Genomic DNA, 16,395 nt, shown 5'->3' on the forward strand with positions numbered 1-16,395 from the left:
ATGCTGCTTGGCCTGCTGTGTTCATCCAGCCCTGCACCTTGTTGTCTTGGATTCTCCAGCATCTGCAGTTCCTACTATCGCATGATCTCCTACTTCCTTGTTTAGAGATGGTGGTATGGTGGTAATGCCCTACTCTGAGCTAGAAGTCCCAGCCTGATTATTTCAGGGCAGCTGCAGACATTCATATTCAATTAACAATGTCATTGAGCTTTTACAGCATAGAAAGTGGCCCTTCAGCCCATTGTGTCAATGCCAGTCATCAAACATCCATCAATTTTAATCCCATTGGAATTGGAAGCTTGTCTCAGTCATGGTAACCATGACAACTATCATCAATTGCTGTAAAAACCCACCAGGTTCACTCGTTTCAGGAGGGAATATCTGTTCCCCTTACCTGGTTTGGCCTACATGTGATTCCAGACCCACAGCAATGTGGTCAGCATATTGCGTGACAAGTTTAGACAAGAAATTGTCATAGTGAGAAGAATAATGAATTGAAAACAGGAGCCTGCAGATTTTCTGGGCCAGTTAGGCATGTGGCCATGGAGTGTGGGGGTATAGTGATTGTAATGATGTCATCCAGGTGGACATCAACTATTATGAGTTCCCTGATTGGGGCTGTGAACCTGGTCCAATCAGGGAGCTCTGGCTGACAGATATAAACAGGAGTGTCAGGGGCTCTGCTCACTCTGAGAGCTGGCATTGAGCTAGCTGGGTCGGTGTCATGCACTATATACATGTAAATAAAGGGTGACTTGGTGATGGAATACCAGAATTGGTGGAGTCATTTCAGGTGGAGGGATAGGTAAAAAGTGACTCTCACAGAGATGCAGATATTGACAGATCTCAATGTCTCAACTTCGAATTTAGCAACAAACAAGGCCTCTCAGCCTTTACTAAACTCCTCAATATGTGGCAGTTTACAGAAAAGTTCAGCTGAACTTCAAATCAAAATGTGGTCTCCATTACCTCGGAAGAAGTCGGATTGTGTTGTCTTGGAAGCCCCTGGCCCACTAGTGTATTTACACTCCAAATTAGGCTAAAAAACTTCAGAATAAAAATGGTAGGGAATGATTTAAATCCAATTGATTTTCAGACTCCAGCTCTCCATTGATTAAAGATATAAACAATGAGTCACAGAGGGTTAATTCCAGGTTTGCGTCAATGTTGTGCGTCCAAGATTTAAGCATGAAGTTTGCTCCATTATCACAGCAGGCAGATCAGAATGTAACAAGCAGAAGGTAATTAAACAAAAGCTAGCAAGCTCTAATCTGATTAAAAAAACTTACATTTACATGGCACCTTTCACCTCCTTCAGGATGTCCCAAAGCATTTCACAAACAATTAATAAACTTTGACCTTATAGGGCAAGCGAAAACCATAGCTGAGAGAATGACACACCCACCTTTACCGCCATTTACTAACATTCGTGGAAGCGATGTCCCACAGATTATTCAAGTGCTGAGTCCAATGCTTTTTGTCATTTGTATAAATGATTTGGATGCGAATATAGGAGATATGGTTGTTAAGTTTGCAGATGTCATGAACGTTGGTGGTATAGTGGAAAGTGAAGAAGGTTACCTCAGTGTACAATGGGACCTTGATCAGATGGGTCAATGGGCAGATGGAGTTTAATTTAGATAAATGCAAGGTGTTGCATTTTGGTGAGGCAAATCAGGGCAGGACTTGTACACTTAATTGTAGGGTCTTTTCTGAACTCTTTCAAGTTTCACAACATCTTTCCTATTGCAGTGAGACCAGAACTGAATGCAGTACTCCAAAAGTGATCTAATCAATACAGCTGCAACATGACCTCCCAGCTCCTATACTCAATGCACTGACTAATAAAGGCTACTTACCAAGTGCCTTCTTCACTACCTTGTGTACCTGCAACTTCACGTTCAAGGAGTTATGAACTTGCACCCTTGGTCACCACACCTCAGGCAAGGAGAAAGGTTGAGAAGGTAGGATTTCATGTGAACCTCAGGAATTGAAACTGTGGCCATTGACTTCCCTCTGCATTGTGAGGCTGTTGCCCAGCCAGCTGAGCTACTGTCCAACAGATCAGCTTCATGTCTCATCATAGAGACTCACCCTCCCTTGACAGTGCAGCACTCCCTCAGTACTACAAGCAGCCTGTGTTAGGTATTCAAGACAGGGGCTTGAACCCCTGGTCTTTTGACTCAGCTATGTTAACAGATGCAGCAGCTGGTGCTTTAAGGGTGAATATCACTCCTGGATTTCTTTAAAATCTAAAAATATACTTTGTTCAAAAATTTGTAAATTACATTACACAGCAGTTCAGACTTGGCACTACATAAAGTATTAAACAGTCAAGCTTCATTCCCTACAGGACATGGCACTTAGATGTCACACTGCAATTACAATTACAGATTTTATTTATAATATTAATCTCATGTCAAACTTGCAGTTCAAGGGGTTTCATACAATTTCCAGCCCCTTGAAATACTACAGAGTCTCAGGAAGTGAACTTGCCCCACTTGTGATTCCAGACCCACAGCAATATGGTTAACTCTTAACTACACTCTAAGCAATTAGGGATGGGCAATAAATTGGCCTAGCCAGTAATGCTCTCATCCCATGAATGAATAAAAACCAATGATGCTTGGCTATGACTTCCCCAAGTTTCAGTGAGTTCCTCAGCAATAACTTGGAATGTGCTAGTCTGCAACACCAGGCCTTCACACTGGAAGATCAGCAAGTTCCAGATCAAAACAGCATCTTTGTTGGTCCTCCAGCCACAGATGATGTTTGTCTCAATGCACAGCCCTGAGAACAACCCATGGAACTCTGTGTCCCACATCACCGAGCGGCTTGGAACTTATCCGCACCGTCTTTACAAAGGTGTGTTGCAAAAGGAGGTAGACATTGCTCTCTTCCCCATCTCAAGGGCAGCGTATGGAAGGAGTGAGACTCAGGGCATGCCTGAAGGATCTGACATGAGGACATCACCAGATACAGGCCACCAGCCAAACAACACTTTGGCGCTTGTTTGAAGGTTCTGCCGATAGATAGATACCAACAGGAACCAGCTGTTACGACAATGAGATTTGAGGGCCTTAAAGTGCTTTGATCATTTTTAAACAAACTTTTGTGAAGACATAGAGTCATACAGTACGGAAACAGACCCTTCAGTTCAACCAATCCATACTGGTCACGTTTCCAAACTATACAAGTCCCACCTGCCTGTGTTTGGCCCATATCCCTCTAAACCTTTCCTATTCATGAATTTATCCAAATGTCTTCTAAATATTGTAACTGTACCTGCATCCATCACTTTCTCTGGCAGTTCATTCTGCACACTAACCACTCTGTGTAAAAATATTGCCCCTCGTGTCCTTTCTAAATCTTTCTCCTCTCACTTTAAAAATATGCCCTATAGTTTTGAACTCCCCCCACCTTAGGGAAAAGACCCTTGTCATTCAGCTTATCTACACCCCTCCTGATTTTATGAATCTCTATAAAGTCACCTCTCAGCCTCCAGTGAAAAAGGTCCCAGCCTTTCCAGTCTACTTTTACATCTCAAACCCTCCATTTCTGGCAACATCCTGGTTAATCTTTTCTGAACCCTCTCCAGTTTAATAATGTTCTTCCTATAAGTGGACGACCAGAACTGGACATCGTATTCCAGAAGTGGCCTCACCAATGTTCTATACAACCTCAACATGATGTCCCAACTCCTACAGTCTAAGGTCTGAGCAATGAAGGCAAGTTGCCTAACGCCTTAACTACTCTGTCCACCTGTGACGCAAATTTCAAAGAATTATGTACCTGAACCCCTAGGTCTCTCTGTTCTACAAGGCCCAGCCATTAAGTGTATAAGTCCTGCCCTGATTTGCCTTACCAGAATGCCATACCTTGCATTTATCCAAATTAAACTCCATCTGGCATTCCTCAGCCCATTGGCCCAATTGAGATGGTTATCAGTTGGAAGCCCACTCCCAGAGATGTGAGCACTAGTTCCAGGCTGCATCTCCAATGGACAGGGTGCTGTGCTGTTGGCAGTGCTGTCTATCCAACCCAGTTATAGTTATATGGTTATAGGAGTGGTGATTACTGAGCATTATCAGGGAGGGTCATGAGGGAGATCATTGGAGGGGGTCATGAGGGAGACTATCAGGGAGGGTTATGAGGGAAGCTATCAGTTAAGATTATGTGGGAGGTTCGTGGGGGAGCTTATTGGTGAAGTTCATGAGGGAGATCATTGGAGAGGTTCATGAGGGAAACTATCAGCGAGGGTTATGAGGGAGGTTCGTGGGGGAGCTTATTGGAGAGGATCATGAGGGAGATCATTGGAGAGGGTCATGAGGGAGACTATCAGGGAGGGTTTTGAGGGAAGCTATCAGTAAGGATTATGAGGGAGATTCATGGGGGAGCTTATTGGAGAGGGTCATGAGGGAGATCATTGGAGAGGGCTATGAGGGAGACTATCAGGGACGGTTATGGGAAAGCTATCACTGAGGGTTATGAAGGACGGAGTTTTGGAGAGGGTTATGGGGGAGGACCCCACTTGGAGCCACGTGAGTGAAATGGAGAGCTAGGGAAGAGAATGCCACTGGAGCAGTATCTGACTCCTAGATATTGGAAAATCCCTCTCCATACCTCAATGACACACTATATCTCAAGAAGCGCGTTGGAAGAGATGGAGAGGTTCAAGGAGGGAATTTCAGAGTTTAGGAGCCAGGCATGGAGCACTGATGGTGGAACTTTAAATCTGTAGACACCCGAGGGGAGGGATACACCTGAGGAATACACGGCTCGTGGTTAATATGGAAACTGGGATTGGCAGCCATGAGGTGACTGCGGTTTACTCAGCCAAATGCTCACGGTGACAGTATTTTCAGAAGGAACTGCAAATCCCAAATTGTGACATGGCAGGTAGTGGGTGATAACATTGTGAACACACTCACCAGGCTATAGGGTAGAGTACTGGGCCCCCACTGTGCTGCAGGGAGCTGGGGGTTTCAGCTATTTTGGCAAAAAAACTAGCAGATTAACATCCGTTACAATTTATATTCCTACAACAGACATTCCGACATGAAAACATTCATTGCTCTAGTGCATACATTAGCAGAACAAGAAGTCTTCATGTTAATAAAGCAATCCCAATGGACAGGCTTCTCAAACACACATAGATAAGGAATTAATTCGTTCACCAGAACAAACCTGGAGCGCAAAGGGTTAAACTAAGGGAACAGCCTGCACAGTTTCATCTTGCGATTGGCAGGTTGAGGGGTGATTTACTCGCTCTGTTTAAGATATTAAAAGGATTCAATCGGATTTTCTCAGGAGAGCTATCTCTTGTGTTTCAGGGATGGGAGGAATCTTAAAGCAAGCTGGAGGACACTTGTGGAGCAGTGGTAGTGCCCGTACCTCTAGGCCAGGAGACTAAGGTTCAAGTCTAACTGCTCCTAAACATGTTGATTAGGAAAACATGTAAAAGGAGAGCTGGTCAGTGAAATGGGAAATGAAGCAAGGAGCTCTAGCCCCTATGCCCCTCCCTACTTCTGTCGCCTGTTCCAGCCACTACACCTTTCCCTACCTCCATCACCTTCTCCAGCCTCTACCTCTGTCACCTTCTCCAACCCCTATACACCTCCCTATCTCTGTTACAATGAGGCCAACTTTGACAAGGAAGCTTCTGAAATATCCACTTTCTTCCTCAACACAAGGATTCCCCAGCACCGTTGTCAACAGGGCTTCCCCTACACACCCGCCCTCAACCCCTCTCTTCCCTCCCGCAACAGCAATAGGGTTCCCCTTGTCCTTACCTACCATCCCACCAGCATCCACATCCAGAAGATCATCAGATGCCATTTCCGCCACCTCCAGTGAGATGCCACCACCAGACACATATTCCCCTTGCATCCCTTGTGCACCTTCCACAGGGACCATTCCCTCCAGGACATACTGGTCCACTCTTCCTTCACTCCCAACAGCCCCCCACGGCACCTTCCCCTGTAACCCGCGAAGATGCAACCCCTGCCCATTTACCTCCTCCCTCCCCACTATCCAAGGGCCCAAACATACCTTCCAGGTGAAGCAACACTTCACCTGTACTTCCCAGAATCTAATCTACTGCATTCGCTGCTCACAATGTGGTCTCCTCTACACTGGGAAAACGAAACATAGACTGGGTGACCGCTCCAGAACATCTACGTTCTGCTCACAAAACAGACCCTGAGCTTTTCTATTGCCTGTCGCTTTAACACACCACCCTATTCCCTGGCCAACATGTCTGTCTCTGGCTTGCTGCAGTGTTCCAGTGAAGCTCAACACAAGCTAGAAGAACAACACCTCATTTTCTACTTGGGGGCCCTGCAGCCCTTTGAACTCTATATCGAATTAAATAATTTCAGGGCCTGAACGCTCCCATGTCCTAGCCCCCAACCCCAGACAACAGGCCTTGTTATAATGTAGCCTGCCATTACAGACTATCGTTAGCCACTAACAGTCCAGCCTCCATTAGTAGCTATTCATTCTCCCAACACTCTTTTGCCTATCTAACTGTTCTTCTCTCTCTTTGGGCTCTATTCCCACCTATCGTTTACCTCCTTACCCCCTCCTCCCACCTTATCTTCTGCATATAAACCAACATTTTCCCAGCTACCATCAATTCTGAGGAAGGGTCACCGGATCCAAAACATTAACTCTGATTTCTCTTCACAGATGCTGCCAGACCTGTTGAGCTTTTCCAGCAATTTCTGTTTTTGTCCCATCTCTGTCACCACCTCTAGTGTCTAGACCCTTCCCAATCTCTGTAACCTCCTCCAATCCTTACATCCCCTATCTGTCACATCCTCCAGCCCCTACACTCCTATCTCTGCAGCACAGCAGTGTGCAAAGTTTTACTCTCCGAGTATTCCTGATAAATACACGTAGTCTTCACCCTATTGAGAGATTATTCCGGTTCAACAGACTGTGGAGGATATGGTGAGGTATGATTAGTGTTGTAGGTGAGGCGTTACAGAGATCATCCTTTCCGAGAGGGAAGCGAGTCCCTTTAATGTATTGCTGGCTGTTCATTTTTAAGCTTCTCAACTCTTCAAAGCCTGTTCATTACAAGGAACACATGATTTAACTGTGAAGTACTTTTCAACTTGGGTAGGCATCACAGCTGAGCCGAGGCTTCATCCAAGCTCAGCAGACAATGGTGATAGGTACATTCTCCCCCCACCTCTGTAATGTGGGGCACACAGCACAGTCTCCATCACCCACACTGTGGTACCATCTACAATCTTCAGCAACTCACCAACACACTTCTGATAGCACCCTCCAAACCTACCACCTCCATCCCCCGAGAACAGGGGCTTCCCAAACTCTTTCCAATTGTGACCCCATTTCAAGGCTTGAAAAATTACCCCTCGATGCAAACTGAGAGGTGGGAGGGGACTCATGACAGTGTGCAGACTCCCCCCATCCTGACAAGGAAATATGTCACTGTTCCTTCATTGTCGCTGGATCGAAATCCTTCCCTAATAGGATTTTGACCACACTAGGATATTAAATGCATCCAGGAGCTAACAGAAAACCTAGTACAGGAGCTACATTTCTTTTATAGTATTTCTTTAGTAGCATTAACCCTGGTTTAAATGATGCCTGTGGTTCCATTGTGACCAGGCACTAGGTTTACTCTGAAACCTTAGTGGCTTTTCCAGGCAGGCAGCTCACCATCACCTTCTCAAGGGCGATGTAGGGACAAGGTAATAAAATTCTGGTCTTAGCAGCAAAGCTCACATCCTGAGAATGATTTTTTAAAAGAGAAAACGCCTGACTGGGAGCGCTGAGGGCAGACAATTACCCTGGAAAAATGGTTTGCACATAATGAGCTCTGCAGGCAGCCCGCTAGGTGAAGGCAGCAGAGGCTGAGATGAGATAGAGTCAGGCATGGTCATTGAAGCAAGAAGCAATGGGGAATGGGGTCTGTAGAATGTAATCCATTTTAATTACAGTGCACTCTCACATCTCAACAGCTGCTACTTCCCTCGTTTTTGTCTCACATCCGATAACATTCCCCCCACACCTTCAGGCTTACTTCTCATTTCAGACTTCATGCATCCTCATAGGATTCTGACAGGGTAGACAAAGACATTTGGCCCATCAGGTCCAGACTGACTCGCTGAAGGGTGTCCCACCCCACTACCCAGTCCCTGTATTTCCCATGGCTATCCCACCCCAGCCTGCCCATCCCTGAACACTATGGGCAATTTATGGCCAATCCACCCTAACTTGCACATCTTTGGACTGTGGGAGGAAACCAGAGGAAACCCACGCAGACACAGGGACACAGACAGTTGCCTAAGAGTGGAATTGAACCCGGGTCCCTGGTGCTGTGAGGCAGCAGTGCTAACCACTGAACTACCGCACCAACTCCCCCTTCCTCCCTTCGAAGCTCAACATGAGCCATTTGTGCAGGAAGATGGCAGGTGTGGGGCACAGGGAGCTGCCAGAGATCAGTTTAGGGCAGCTTTGCCAGGAGTGAGCTAGAATCTGGGCACAGATCTTCATGTCCCTGGGTGAAGTCAGCAGGGAGTTTGTAACTCTAGTCAAGTGGCTTCAATCCACGAAAGCCCATGACTGCTGCTTTAACCAGGGTGCTGTGTGTATCAAAGTGTTGCTGAGTCGATGGAGTATAAATTGTATTGCATCTCATGCTGCAGGAGAGGGTTGAAATTTCATCTTTGAGCAGGTCAATTAGAAAATCTGTCTGATTGAATTCTCTCATATGGCCTCCACTGACAAGGCCAACATTTATTGCCCATCCCTAAATACCCCTCAATGGAGTGGCTTCTCAGGCCATTTCAGAGGGCAGTTAAGAGTCAACCACATTATTTTGTGTCTTCTATAAATTTCATTTCTCATCGTTTCAATCATTAACCATATCCTAGGGGAGGCAATGACCTAGTGACAATAATATTAGCCTACAGACCTGGGGAATATTCAAATGGACTCGATTTCAGACCCTGCCTTGCTGGGAATTCAATAAAATCTGGAATGAGGAGTTTGATGATGACAATGAATCCATTGTCGATTGTCAGGGGAACATCCCGTCTGGCTCACTGATGTCCTTTAGGGAAGGAAACTGCCATCCTTACCTGGTCTGGCCTACACGTGACTCCAGAGCCACAGCAATGTGGCTGACTTTCAACTGTCCTCTGGGCAATTAGGGATGGACAGTAAATGCTGGTCTAGCCAGGGATGCTCAATTCTTGTGAATGAATTAAGAAACCTAAAACATGGACATTGTCCGTCCCTAGTTGCCCTTGAGAAGGTGGGGGTGAGCTGCCTTCTTGACCCACTGCAGTCCATGTGCTGTAGGTAGACAACGTCCTTAGGGAGGCAATTCCCGGATTTTGACCCAGCGACAGTGGATGACTAGCCCAGTGACATTACGACCACATCATCACCTCCCTCAAGAGGATGCTTTACAAATACAGAGGGGGTAATTTGAACCCTGCCCTGCAGGTGCATCATGGGCAGGGGGCAATGAGACTCAGCATTCAATATTCCACATGATATGAATATATGAAGTAGGATCTGTTGGAGGCCATTCAGCCCCTCAAGCCTGTTTCACCAATTAATAAGATCATGGCTGATCATGATTGTAACATTCCTGACCTACTCGGCTCCCTCAGAGTGAATGGCGTGTCTGACACTCCTGTTTATATCTGTCAGCCAGGGCTCCCTGATTGGACCAGATTAACAGCCCCAATCAAGGAACTCATATTCTATGAGGTCCAGCTGGCTGACCTTGTTACAATCACAACACCCCAATCCACCTTGTTAAGACAGTTCAGGATCTTACACATTTCAATCAAATTACACCCCCGCACCCCCCCACCCCCAATTCTTCTAAACTCTTCATGGAAACAAACCCAGCCCATCTTACTTTTCCTTAGACAACATCCCATTCACTCCAGGTATTAATCCGGTAAAACTCCTGTGATCTACCTCCAATGCTCTTACAACCCCTCCTTAAATAAGTATTCAGTACTTCAACAGTATTACAGTATTCCACAGTATTCAAGATGTAGATTTCAAGACTAGGGGATACATTTTTAAGGTGAGAGGAGAGAGATTTAAAAAAGACAAGGGTCAATTTCTTTTACACAGTGGGTCATTCGTGTAAGGAATGAACTTCCTGAGGAAGTGATGGATGTGGGTACAATTACAATGTTTCAAAGACATTTGGACAAGTACATGAATAGGAAAGGTTTGCAGGGACATGCGCTAGGAACAGGCAGGTGGGACTAGTTTTGTTTGGGATTATAGTCAGCATGGGCTGGTTGGACCGAAGGGTCTGTTTCCATGCTGTATGACTCTATGACTGTATGTGCCCTCACCAATGTCTTGTATAACTGAAGTATAACAATTATTTTCAGGTTCAATTCATTTTCTCGTAAAGCGTAATATTCCATTTACCTTCCTAATTGCTCGCTGTACCTGCATACAAACTTGTTCCAACTCATGCTCATGACATCTAACTCCCTCTGCACCTTGGAATTCTGCAAGTTGTTGGCTGTTTAAATGATGCTCTGATTTGAAAGTTAAATCGCGATCCCATGTTGATAGGTGAATAGCAGGGGGGACTGATTCTGATGCTGTATGGAGCACTCACATTCACACAGGGGACTCACTGCTATGGGAAGCAGCCATCAATGCCCTTCAGGAATGGCTCACACAACATTGAGGATGGGTGTATCCAAGTAACTAATCCCTTGGACATCCCCAGGAATTCTGCAGTCTGAACCAGGGGGAAATCCTGCATTAAAAACCCCTTGGGGAGGGGAGCATGAGATCACTTCCAATGAGTCTGGGGGTGGGAGGTCAAGGAATCTGGACCCAAGCCTTACAGCTTATCCCTGAATTAGTTACTATCCGTCTTTCGCCAGTCCAGGAGAAAAGATGGGAATAGCCCAGGGCTGTGCACCATCAAACTGGGAGTCCCCTCCTGCAAATATCTGCAGGTTCTCGAGCTGACAGGGCTGAGATTGCCAGATTTATTCAATGAGAATTAGGGGCTAAGGCAGGAAAGTGAGATTTAGCCATGACCATTGGTTTGTGACGGTATGAAACAGACCCAAGGGGCTAAATGGCCTCCTCCTATTCAAAGCTGGAGGGAGACTGCGGCACTGTGGCTAAATGCTGCCACCAAGTGGCCATAGTAACACATCACAGAGTACAGCTGTACAGGTAAATCAACAGGTGAGCTGTAATTTAATGTACCTCTCCCTGCAATAAAATATAATCAGTCTGAGGTTCCTCTATCCTGTCAGTTCTCCAGCATCATCTTCTCAGGGGAGGTGATGGCCTAGTGGTATTATCGCTGGACTGTTAATCCAGAGATCCAGATAACGTTCTGGAGACCTGGGTTTGAATCCTGCCACGGCAGATGGTGGAATTTGAATTCAATAAATATCTGGAATTAACAATCTAACAATCTAACAATGACTGTGAATCCATTGTCAGGAAAAACCCATCTGGTTCACTGATGTCCTTTAGGGAAGGAAACTGCCATCCTTACCTGGTCTGGCCTACATGTGACTCCAGACCCAGAGCAATGTGGTTGACTCTTAACTGCCCTCTGGGCAATTAGGGATGGGCTATAAATGCTGCCTAGCCAGTGACGCCCTCATCCCGTGAATGAATAAAGGATCTGGTTCCTGGAGTGGGGCTTGAAACTTTGAACCCTCAGACTCAGGGGTGAAAGCAATGCCTTGTTTGATTCTTCTAGATGGATGAATTACGATGAGTTTCAAACCCCCTTCATCGTCTGATCCCACATCAAAACTGAAAGCATTTTAACGCACGCCTGCCCAGAATCTCACTAAAAATTGCTTCAAATGTTTTTCAGAACACAGTCTTTTTAAAAATCTTTTGATGTGGGCATTGTTATCTGGACCAGCATTTATTGCCCGTGCCAACACGTGGGCCCAGCATGGGCTCACAGCGGCAGCAATGGAAGTGAGTTTGGGTTCCTGGCGGTGTCTGAGACTCAGGGAGACGTTTTTGGGCTGGTGCAGTATCTGGCAGCATTGGGGGCATCCGCATTGGCAAGGTCCAGCAAGGACTCATAGTGGTGGGAGCATCAGTGGAGGTGAGATGGCACCAAATAGTGGCAATTTTTATTCCAGCCAAAGGGGACATGTGCCTAGCTATCAGGCCCACGGTGGAGCACTTAACAAGGGGCAGCACAGTGGCTCAGTGGTTAGCACTGCTGCCTCACAGTACCAGGGAACTGGGTTCAATTCTACCCTCAGGCAACTGTCTGTGTGAAGTTTGCACATTCTCCCCATGTCTGCATGGGTTTCCTCCAGTTTCCTCCCACAGTCCAAAGATGTGCAGGTTAGGGTGGATTGGCTATGGGAAATTACTCATTAGGTGGAGATTGGATGGGTTTGGGTGGGTGCTCTGAAGGTCAGTGTGGACTTGTTGGGCCAAAGGGCCTGTTTCCACACTGTAGGGGTTCTATGATGGAAGAAGGATTATAAATCTGAGCACTTTTTCTTTATTTCTTTACTCTTCTGCCTTTATATTCTACGTTTTGTTTTTTTACCCCTGTTTTAAGACGGTGCCAGAGAGCGGCAACACTATACAACACTTTTCATCGTATTTTGTAACAAAATACATGTGACAATAAATAAATCAAATGTAATCAAATCAAATAGTTTCCCCTTGAGAAGGTGGTAGTGAGCTGTCTTCCTGAACCGCTGCAGTCCATGTGCTGTTGGTAGTCCCACAATGTCCCTTAGGGAGGGAATTCCAGGATTTTGACCCAGCGACAGTGAAGGAACAATGATAAGTTTGTAGGTCAGGATGGTGAGTGGCTTGGAGGGGAGCTCACAGTGGCTGGTGTTCCCATGTATCTGCTGTCTTTGTCCTTCTAGATGGAAGTGGTCATGTGTTTGGAAGGTGCTGTCTAAGGAGCCTTGGTGAATTTCTGCAGTGTATCTAGTAGCTGGTACACACTGCTGCTACTGAGTGTCAGTGGTAGAGGGAGTGGATGTGGTGCCAATCAAGTGGGCCCTTGCCTTTTGTCACCTGTAAGAAAGATCTGGAGCTAACTCAGAGAATTAAACATGCAACAAGAAAAGTTATTCAAAACTATAGCTGGGAAACCCGTAAGTACAGAAATACAAATCAGTAAAATTAGCTACAGAAACTGATTCAGCCACAGAATCAACAAAGAGAGACCTGGTGGTAGATTGTGAGAGGAAGAGAATACAAAAGCAGAGAGATGGTTAAATTTGTCTTGAGCCTCGGCTAGACCAGACTGTTCCCTGTTGCTAAAAGAACACCACAACACTAGAGACAGATTTATAGAAGGCACTAGAATTGAGGGGATGTCACTGTCAGGAAAGCTGGGTGGCATGGTGACTCAGTGGTTAGCACTGCTGCCTCACAGCACCAGGGACTCAGGCTTGATTCCACCCTCGGGCGACTGTTTGTATGGAGTCTGCACATTCTCCCCGTGTCTGTGTGGGTTTCCTCCCACAGTCCAAAGATGTGCAGGTTAGGATGGGTTGGCCATTGCTAAATTGTCCTGTAGTGTCCAGGGATGTGCATGCTAAGTGGATTAGCCATGGGAAATGCAAAGTTCCTGGAATAGGATGGCGGTGTGGGTCTGGGTGCGATGTTCCCTGGAGGGCCAGTGTGGGGTGGTATTCCTGGGTCGGTATGGACTGTAGAGATTATAGGCTGGAGCCCTGCCCTCTGGCAAAGGGAGGAAACAAGCAGGTCTGATAGAAAGACTCAATTGGATGCAGGAGCTGAACTGAGGTCATGTAGTTGGGAGCCTGGACCAAGGGGCCAGAATGGAATGGCCACAAGCAGAGCAGATGGGGAATTTCTTCACACAGACAGATTCATGAGGTTGCAGAATTCAGAGATCTGTGGAATGGTAAAAACCGTTGTGTGGAGGCAAGGCTTTATGTACTCTGATTTACATGAGTCTGCTTGGAGAGAGGCCGTTTGAATGCAAGGATGAATGAATGTATGGAGCTTATACGATGACACAGCATTGGGCTGTGGGTTCTGAGTCACCCAGTGTTTTATCCAATTCTAATTATCCCTTCCTTCCACAAGGTGGCAGTGGCACTCTTGCATTGATGAATCATTGCCACACTGTCCTCATGCAATGTTCTGTAAATGAGGAAATTGCATTTGTATAGCACCTTCAGAACCTTGTGGCTGTGGGAAGCAGTCAGAGGACAGGAAGTCTTTAGTGAGGTTCAAATTGAAGCATGAAATATCTTAGGGTGTCCTAGTGATTTTCATCTGGGAACCACGGGTCACAAAAACATTGGAGTGAAATTCCTGGGTGATTTTTAAAGCAATTGATTGTTTTATAAGCCCTAAGTTTGCCCTCAGCTGGAGTTCTGGGTACTGCATGGGAAGGATGTTATGGCATTAGACAGGAAGCAGGAAAGATTTACAAGAATGGTTCCGGGGATGAGGAACTTCACTGACGAAGAGAAATTGGAAACATTGGGACAGATTTCCTTAGAGAAATCTGGGAGGAGATTTAATCAAGGTGCTCAGTAGATGGGGAGAAAATGTGCCCACTCATTGAGAATGATTGGGCATAGATACAACTGTAAATAATCAGGAAAAGAAAGCAATGATGAGAGGAGTAAAGTTCTGAGGACATTAACTCTGTTTTCTCCTTCATAGATGCTGCCAGACCTGCTGAGCTTTTCCAGCAACTTTGTTTTTGTGCGAGAGGAGTAAAAATATTTTACACAGTGAAAATGGTTAGGGTCTGGAATATACTGCCTGAGGTTGTGGTGAAGTTAGGTTCAATTGGGGCTTTAAAGATAGAATTAGATGGCTATTTACAAAGGAATATGGTGCAGGATAACAGGGAGAATGCAGGAGAAATGGCTCTACGTGAACTTTTCATTCAGAGAGACGATGGGCCGAGAGAGAGAAAGCTCTTTCCATAATATTCTATAAATGTAAGATTTTATAAGGTTATTGTCCAGGAATTCCTTCTGCATGTGATCAAATTAACTTGTGGATCCCACTCCAATTCAATGTCCCGAATGTCTCCTGCCCAAAGATGCGGCAGAAAAAGCTGGGAATGTGTCTGAGGGAAAGGGGTGTATTTGAAAGTCAAAGCCCCACCACCCACCTCTGGGATCCAGAGAAATCCACGTTTCCCCACTGCTCCCCCACAAAACCCTGTGATCTCTGCAAGGGAAGAGGGGAGGAATGGGATTAGTTGCAGCAACAACTTACATTTATATATATACATATATATATATATTTCAGAGATAGTAGGAACTGCAGAAGCTGGAGTCAGCTTTCCTGCTCCTCTGATGCTGCTTGGCCTGCTGTGTTCATCCAGCTGTACACCTTGTTATCTTACATTTATATAGTTGTTTTTTTTTCCCTTTGTTCATTCATGGGGCGAGGGCATCACTAGCCAGGCCAGCATTTATTGTGCATCCCTGATTACCCAGGGGGCAGTTAAGAGTCAACCACATTGTTGTGTGGTCAGGTCCATAGGAAACTATCTGTGTCTCTGGATTAACAGTCCAGCGATAATACCACTAGGCCATCGTCTTCCCTTTTAACATAATGAAATGTACCAAGGTGCTTCACTGGAATATTAATGAAATAAATTTTATAATATTTGGACAGATCAGTTGGAGCCCAGTCAAAAAGGTCAGTCTTAAAGGAGGAGCGAGGGACAGAAAGATCAGGAGTTTTCGGGAGATCGGGAAAACTTCTCCAGGAGAAAATTTCTCCTCATCTTTGTCCTAAATGGATAATCCTGGACCATCAACCCATTCTCTGTCTGCCACGTTGAACTCAGGCTTGTCGTTCGGTATATTTTCTGATCAATCTGCTGAGAGATGTTTATTACACACCTCTGGGGCAGGTGAGACTTAACCTCCTGGCTCAGCGATAGGGACTAAAAGGACCTGCTCACTTGCCCCAAAATCTGGGAATGAACCAGGGAACCACGATTGCAGTTTGGAGCTGAGTGCAGGTGACACTCAGCCACGGGTCTGTCGAGGCTGGTGTTTTCAGAACTGAGAGCTTATCCATTCAGCTCATCGCACTGTGCTGAGATTGTGGGGACTAGCAGCTTGATTGTGCGAAATGCATTCATGCTGCAAAAATGTGACGTCTTCTGATTAACCCGTGTGTGGCAACATTGTTAGAATTAGAATTAGATTTATTGTCATGTGAACCCAAGTTGCAAAAGAACAGGAGTAGAGTGAAAAGTGTACATCTTAGGTACAAAAAAAAGTGAAAATAAACAGAAAAAGTTACACTACGTTACAGATATACATAGTATAAGTTAAGAAAGTAAGACGTAAAGGTAAAAAGATAGACGTTATAATATTCCTATAAATACAATTT

The sequence above is a fragment of the Rhincodon typus genome, chromosome 36 (assembly GCF_021869965.1).
Source record: "Rhincodon typus isolate 14 chromosome 36, sRhiTyp1.1, whole genome shotgun sequence".
NCBI lineage: Eukaryota > Metazoa > Chordata > Chondrichthyes > Orectolobiformes > Rhincodontidae > Rhincodon > Rhincodon typus.